Below are 7,649 nucleotides of genomic sequence, written 5' to 3' on the forward strand. Positions count from 1 at the left end.
ATTTGGAAACTTGAACATGAAAAATACACAGAAAACTCATACAGATTTCAGATTGCTAATGAACACACATAATTCATCACTGAGTACTAACCTAGCCTATCTTCTTAATGTACAACTTAGTTAAAACAAGAGGAACTAAAGTGTATATTAACTCCGAAGGGTTACTGCATCTCCAGAGAGGGGATGGTTGTATGCAATTTATTAACAGGAGGTTGCTGATTCCCAAATGGTGTGTTACTGATCATAAAACAATTTGGCTGTGATCATCTTGTTGCAGGGCTTAAAGCAATGCACATCAACAGAAAATGAATTGTTTTTTCCCCTAGAATGGTTAAACAGTAGAAATGTAAACACTGAAAATTCCCCAGACTGATGCAAAGCAAGTATCACACTCGGTAAAGATTCTCCATATGGAACTTGGATGTGCATTGAAAACTTAAGTGCCACAATGTGACACTGAAGTTTGCTTTCTGGAGAATAAATACACCAGAGGGCATGGTAAGACACAGTGTCTAGTGAAATATCTCATCCCATATACTCAGAAAGTGCATAACCTCACTGGTTTATACTGTGTTAGGAAGATCTTTTAAGGCAAGGAAGGGTTAAATCACCTTCAAATAAAAATGATTCTCCAGCCCTAACCGGTTTGGCTCAGTGGATAGAGCATTGGTCCCAGGTTCAATTCCGGTCAAGGGCATGTTCCTTGATTTCAGGCACATCCTCAGTAGAGGGTATGCAGGAGGTAGCTGATCAATGTTGTTTCTCTCTCATCGATGTTTCTAACTCTCTATCCCTCTCCCTTCCTGTCTGTAAAAAAAAAAATGAATGAAATATATTTTAAAAAAATAATTCTTCAAAATCTTACTATTGTTTCTGGGAGACTTGGGTTATTATATCTGGGTACCAGTTGTGCAACTATCAACGCTGGTGCTAGGCCTTGAGAGAAAACTCATCAGGGCCATTCCTCTCATTTCTCTCATCATTGATGTTTCTATCTCTCTCTTCTTCTCCCTTCCTCTCTGAAATCAATAAATAAAATTTCTAGAAAAATATTCTGGAGCAGCAAATATTCATAAAATGGGAAAATAGCTTAAAAATCTCAAGACCCCCTTGAACAACTAATAGGAGAGAAAAAATATATTTAAAAAGTTTGAGTGCCTGGAAGGAAATGTTTGATTGTGTAATAACTGATGCTCGAGTCTGAAATAGTTGAGTGCAGTGAAAATTAGAAATTGAGTTATATTTAGTTACTTGCAGTTACAAGAGTCTAAATTTTGATCCCATCAAATTTTAGTTTTATGAAAATTACCCCTTGTAACAAGGGATGCGTTCTGACATTTTCTCTACTCACTGGAGTAGCTTCATCTGGTCTCTTTCTAATTTGCTCAGGTGTGAGAGGGCTCCCCTCTCTTATCTGTATCACCTCCTTTATTGTCCAGATTTCTAAACACTAATCGGAGGCCAATGAAAGGTGTTGTCCTCTCAGAATAGATCATTTATGGGGCTGAACACAATCCCAGGGCAACAGGCAAGCACCATTCCTGAGAGGTAGTCAGGGATGCTGACAGATGCTGCTGATGTGCTGTCTTCACTGCTATGAGAAGGACACTACCTTAGTTCTTTGGCCCAGGCCGTAGACAGTTTGCTAACATGTACCCATGCAGGTGTTGGGTACCAACTGAGTTTTCAGCCACATCTGAGGTTCTGCCGACTGGAGAGGTATAGCCAAGTCTTCAACTAAGTGCATATGCTAAATATCTCACCACACTTTTCTTAGGAGGCGTGAACTTGTATTAGAATCTTTGCAGACATTTCCTTTCTCCAGCTTTCAGCTTGGATGCCAAGACATTTTGGAATGCCTTACATACTTCTCTGGGGAATTCAGAGTTGTCTCTTGCCTTCTTCTTCTCAGACTCATACACTCTGCCTGTTTTTCTATATGGCATTTTCTATATGCAATTATACTGTGAGCCTCCTCCCTGGGCCTCATTCAGCATGTGAAATATAGGTTCTCTGTCCTCTCAAACTGTGAGTTTAAGTGTCTATCATGCTTCCCACCTGGCACAAGGAGAAATGTCTAAACAAGGGCAAGATAAAAGACTCCAACATTAACTCGATTATGTTCATACTCTCTTTTCTCTCCCTGCTTCCCAGATTTGGAGGGTCTATAATGAGTTTAGATGGGAAAGTTGTAGACAAAGTAATACACATGATTTTGGTTATTCTTACTGCTCCCTAAAACATTGATCTCACCCTTGAATCTGTTACCTTTGGTTTAGGATTCTCCAGAGACTTTGAAGAAATAGTATGATGTGTGTATACAATGAGATTTACTTTAAGAAATTGGCACATGCAATGGTGAAGCCTTGGCGAGTTCAAAATCAACTAACGGAGGCCGGCAGGTTGGTGACTCAGGACAGAGCTGCAATTCAAGTCCAATGACAGTCTGCTGTGGAACCAGTAAGAGCTAATGTTGCAGGTAAAATCTGAGGGCAGTCTGCTGAAGAATTCCCTCTTGCTTGGGGAGGTCAGTCTTTTGCTCTATTTAACTCTTCAACTGATTGAGCAAGGCCCGCCTACATTATGGAGAGTATAATGTAGGCGGGCCTTACTGATTTACTGATTTAATTTAAGTCCACTAATTTAAATGTAAATCTCATCCATAAACACCCTCACAAAACCATCCAAAATAGAATGTTTAACCAAATACCTTGGCACTGTGGCCCAGACAAAAGTCAACACATAACATGAACCATCACACATTTGAACCTAGAAGCAAAAATATCTTATCCTTTTTTTTTTTAATTGTTTTTAACTTTCAATTCTAATAGATATCCCTTGGGGCTAATGGTAAACCTCTATCTTAGAAAAGAAAGAAATGAGGGCCATGGTTAGAGAGGAAGGGGAAAAGGAAAAAACAACAACACATAGCCTGGTTAGTATTCATTGGACAGATATTTATGGATTACCTACCATATACTAATCACTATTCTGGGACACTAAGTTGCAAATGATTACTTTGAGATATATATATATATATATATATATATATATTTTATATTGTATTGATCTCAAATTTAGAAGCATGGCAAGGATATATTATTTTTTTTAATCCAATGTTTTCTAACTCCAAGCTCTAGATGCTGAGTGACACTCCCCAGTATTTATTTAACTTCATTCTAAAACAGGCCCTTCAGCCATAGAATGCTATTTAAAAACCAAAATCCTTCCCTAAAATAGAGACAGAATTAAAAATCTACAAACCATATGGGGCTGGAGCTATCTAGGGAAGCAGATTCTGGATTGTAATATGGGTCCCTCATTTTCTTTGCCGTTGTGAGCTCTGGTAATGCATGATAACTGCTCCCTCGGAAACATCGTGCCCAGTCTTTAGGCTTTGCCTGGTAAATTGTTCTGAAAAACCCAAAGAGGTATTCTATAAGTAATTGTATAAGTAATCTTTGTAAGTCATTTCTTGAAATTGCATTTTTAGTTGGGAGAAAATGGGCTCCACCTAAGATAGATTTGGCCTGTACGTCTCTCACTGACAGTGTTCACTTCGGAAAGGTCCTAGTCCTTTCTCCTATCGATAAGGAGACATTGTCTTTTCAGGGCTGTTAGAGCAGAGAGATGGTTTTCTCCTCTTGGGAAGCCACTCAGACGGGATTAAGTAGCACAATCCAATGGCCATAACAGAGACAGATGTGTGGGTCCTAGACAACAGATGAACTGGCTTAATGCTTGGAGAGACCATGTCTATCACCAGTGATAGAGAATGCAGGACTGTTCTCAGAGGGAAACTAAAGAAATCTGACAGTTCTTTACATCAAGGAAGACTTAGGCCACTTTCTACTATGCAGGCGATGTTGGAGAATTACTGATAATATCTCATTGGCTAAATCTATGATCAAAATTCTCATAGCTTGTACTAATTAATGGTTGTCGTAGAATAGCAAGTTTCCAATATTTCCATTCATGACTGATAAAGCCTCCTTACTTAAAATCTCTCTAAATGTAAGCCTTCTACCAAGTAGGTTGTATCTTTTAGAAATAGGACAATTTTGAACATTTATTTTGATCTATATTCCTGGGTATAGAGTTGGTGCTCAGGAATTATTTGTTAAATTGCTTAAAAATTCCTCCGTTTTTTTTTCCTGCCATGTTGTTGATTGTCCTCCATTGGAATTCTAACGCTCTCTCTTTTTAAAAAATTTATTCTTCCTATCATTTTGGGGTCAAACGACTTATTCTAAGTTATTGGAGTTCCAGGCAGTCAGAGTCTGAGCTGCTATGGCTAAAGATGTCCTCTCTGTAAAATAATTATACTAACATTTTGTGAGGTAAGTTGCCTTTGGTGTGTATAGGATCTGTAGTAGGAAGCGAGGCAAGAGCTAAACACCACGTGCCTGGAACTCAAATCATGGACAGTGTTGGAGTTGCCTTCTTAGAGTAAGCTTCCTGCAAAGTGTCTTCTTCAAAATAAATCCGCATCTGAAAACATTATCACAGAATTTTTAGTTGTATCAAAAGATATTAACCTTAGTAGTTGTGTGACTCTTATATACCAGATAATTTAATGACAGGGCCTAACTTCTTTTTCCAGAAAGTAAATGAGCATCTCCATCAGTAATGTTTCTCATCCACGGTGTCTTTACATAAATAAAACGTCCTGATCGCTGATCACTTAAGGAAACTAATTATGAAAGCTGACCACAAAGTGAGTTGTTAGACCTTCTAGTAGCACTGGACAATGTGGAAACCAATTTAAATATGAAATTTTTGAAACAGATTAGGTTGATACTCTCAATATCTGCTTTGATGGCTGGAGTAGTTCATTAATTGAACAAATGTTTACTGAGACAATAGAGCTAGACATAGGAGCTAGGTCAGTGGTTCTCAACCTTCCTACTGCCGCGACCCTTTAATACAGTTCCTCACGTTGTGGTGACCCCCAATTTCATTGTTACAAATTGAACATAATTAAAGCATAGTGATTAATCACAAAAAAATATGTAATTATATATGTGTTTTCCGATGGTCTTAGGCGACCCCTGTGAAAGGGTTGTTCAACCCCTAAAGGGGTCGCGACCCACAGGTTGCAAACCACTGAGCAGATGCTACTTCCTTATGGTGATCAATAAAACAAAACCTCCGTCCTCAGTAATTTGACTGTCTAGAGTTGAGGCAAGGGGAAAACAAGCAACCATTTGAATAATCATAACGTAAGATCACATTTGATGTACTGAATAGATATATAAATGAAGTATTGCTCCTGTTAAAATGCACAAAGACATGCAGAGTTTTAAAGAAGAGGTAACATTATGAAAAGTTCTGTAGAGTAAATGACATTTAAACTATACATTGAAATATATTAAACATAGTGTGTCTAACTTACAGTAGGGGTTTAATCATCATAAATGAATGAATGAGATTTTGATAGGCAGAGAGATAGGGATGGAAATTTCTAGGTAGAAGAAACAGTATTAGAAAGAGCTCAGAAGTAGGAAATTACAAAGGAAAACCAGACACAGGGAATAGTTGAGATTATATTTATGATACATAAAAGGAGTAAAGTATATAACTCTAGAAATGGATGTTTGTTGTGGCAGTATAACATCGGGCTTTTAATAATAATTTGGGGAATTTTTACTTAATTTGAGGGGCAGTCATCACAAGAATATAACAATGGAAAAACTGAAAACTAAAAAAAAAAATACTTCTAAAACTTTAAATTACTTCCCGATTTGCTCATGTTGTGTACAGGAAATTGCAATGTGGTTCTGAAAATACTCTGGAGTTAAAACACTGTGAATGTTCTTAAGTTCAAGTGTCATAACTTATCCATGCTGCCCAGCCAGTGATTTTCACTGTGGCCCTGAAATGTTTGTTCACTTGTTAAAATCCATGTCACACATCTTCAGTGCACAGCTAATATTTTACAATTGATCAAATAGTCTTGGATATATATTCCAAATATGTGAGTTAATGAAAACAACATAGAGATTTATGCTCCATTTAATGTACTTAGCTCGACTTGTGGGATTTCAAAAAAAAAGATAAAAAACAAAGGCAACATGGGTTAATGCTTAGTTATCTTCCAGTTAACTTATAAAGCTTAGCAATCGAAGAACATGAAAGAGGAACCTTTGATAAAACTCAGTTGCTTTTTAAAATCCATAAAAGGCAGCTGCTTTTCCAGGAAGGACCATATTAACATTGGAATGTACAACTTTTAAACAAAAGCTCTTGCTAAGCTTCATTTGTAATTGACAACCAAGATACAATTTTTTAGACTATCGTCACTTAATAATGCTAGCAGACTAGGGGGACCTTTTCTTCTTTATTTATTTACACAAGTGAAATCTCAGGACCTTCCTCCACGTTTCTTTAGGGACTTCGGTGGTTGAGGAAGAGCAAGCATGAGTTTGTGGGCTCACTGATGATGGGTGCAGACTTGATGGAGCAGAAGGCATGTCAGAAATCTGATGGCTGGGGGGTGGGGGTGTCCATTTGTCTCGAGGGGCCTTCCAAAGGTAATTTAAGTCAAATTAAAGTTTTCATCAATTTCTCAAATCTATATCAGCATATCAATTAGTATGATCATGAAATCCTGTACTCCCAGCAGCTCCAGAATTCCATGAATCTAGAAACTCACGGGAGGGGGAAGTGGCAGAATTTAGCTGTGACAGGGTGTGGAAGGTGAAGAGTCAACAAGAAAGAGAGTGGTTGGATGTTGGAAGAGCATTGCCAAAGTTACATGGCCTTCAAAGGGTTGGGACAGGATAACGGTGTCTGATATTGGACTTGATCATCAACCATTTCGGATTCACTAGTTTCAGACTCAACTATACCAAAGGTTGTAAACTCAATCCTATTCTTACCCAGGGGAAATAAGGGAAGCATGGGGCCATAACTGAACAGGATTTGCTAATTGGTTCTTGAGCAACAGTTATTTGTCACAATCTGGCACAGCCCTTAACCACTTTTGGTCTATTGTATTCCCTGTGACCTTTAAAATGGACTTTGACTAGATGTTCAAAAGCCCAAAGTTCCTCCAATAGAATTAGATCTCAATGCAGGATCTCTGATAGGGATGCCTGAAGTGGAAAAGGACACATCTCTAATGAACTTTTAACTATTATCTTTTTTTCTTTTTTAAAAAATGTATCCTTACTGTTGGAAGTATTACATATCTTCTCTCCACCCCACCCTGCCTTCCATTGTCTTAAAATTTTTGCCTGGGCCATTTTAAAGCTTATTAACCTGCATCTATCCAGATAGGTAATATGCCCTCTATCAAATATGTAAAAATAATTAAGATGGAAACTGGTGACATTATTGCATATAAATGCCAGAAATTAAAGGTGGTATAGGGAATTCTATGCAGATGGAACTCATCAGTGTTTGATAGGTGTGAATTTCCTAGTCATACAATCAATAAGCTCATATCTACAAAAAATGTCTTAACTTTATTTACCCAGAGCTTGGGCCCCTCTTCTATCAGATACAGAAAAAGGTAACCTAGTCACTTCCAAAATGGTTCATCAAATTCAGTGACTTTTCACTCAATTTGGCTTTAAAATTCATGTGTATTCAGTGTCCTTCAACATCAACCCCCCCCCCCCCCCCCCCCCCCCCCAAGCGCTCAC

This window comes from Myotis davidii, unplaced genomic scaffold, assembly GCF_000327345.1.
Source record: "Myotis davidii unplaced genomic scaffold, ASM32734v1 scaffold497, whole genome shotgun sequence".
Classification (NCBI taxonomy): domain Eukaryota; kingdom Metazoa; phylum Chordata; class Mammalia; order Chiroptera; family Vespertilionidae; genus Myotis; species Myotis davidii.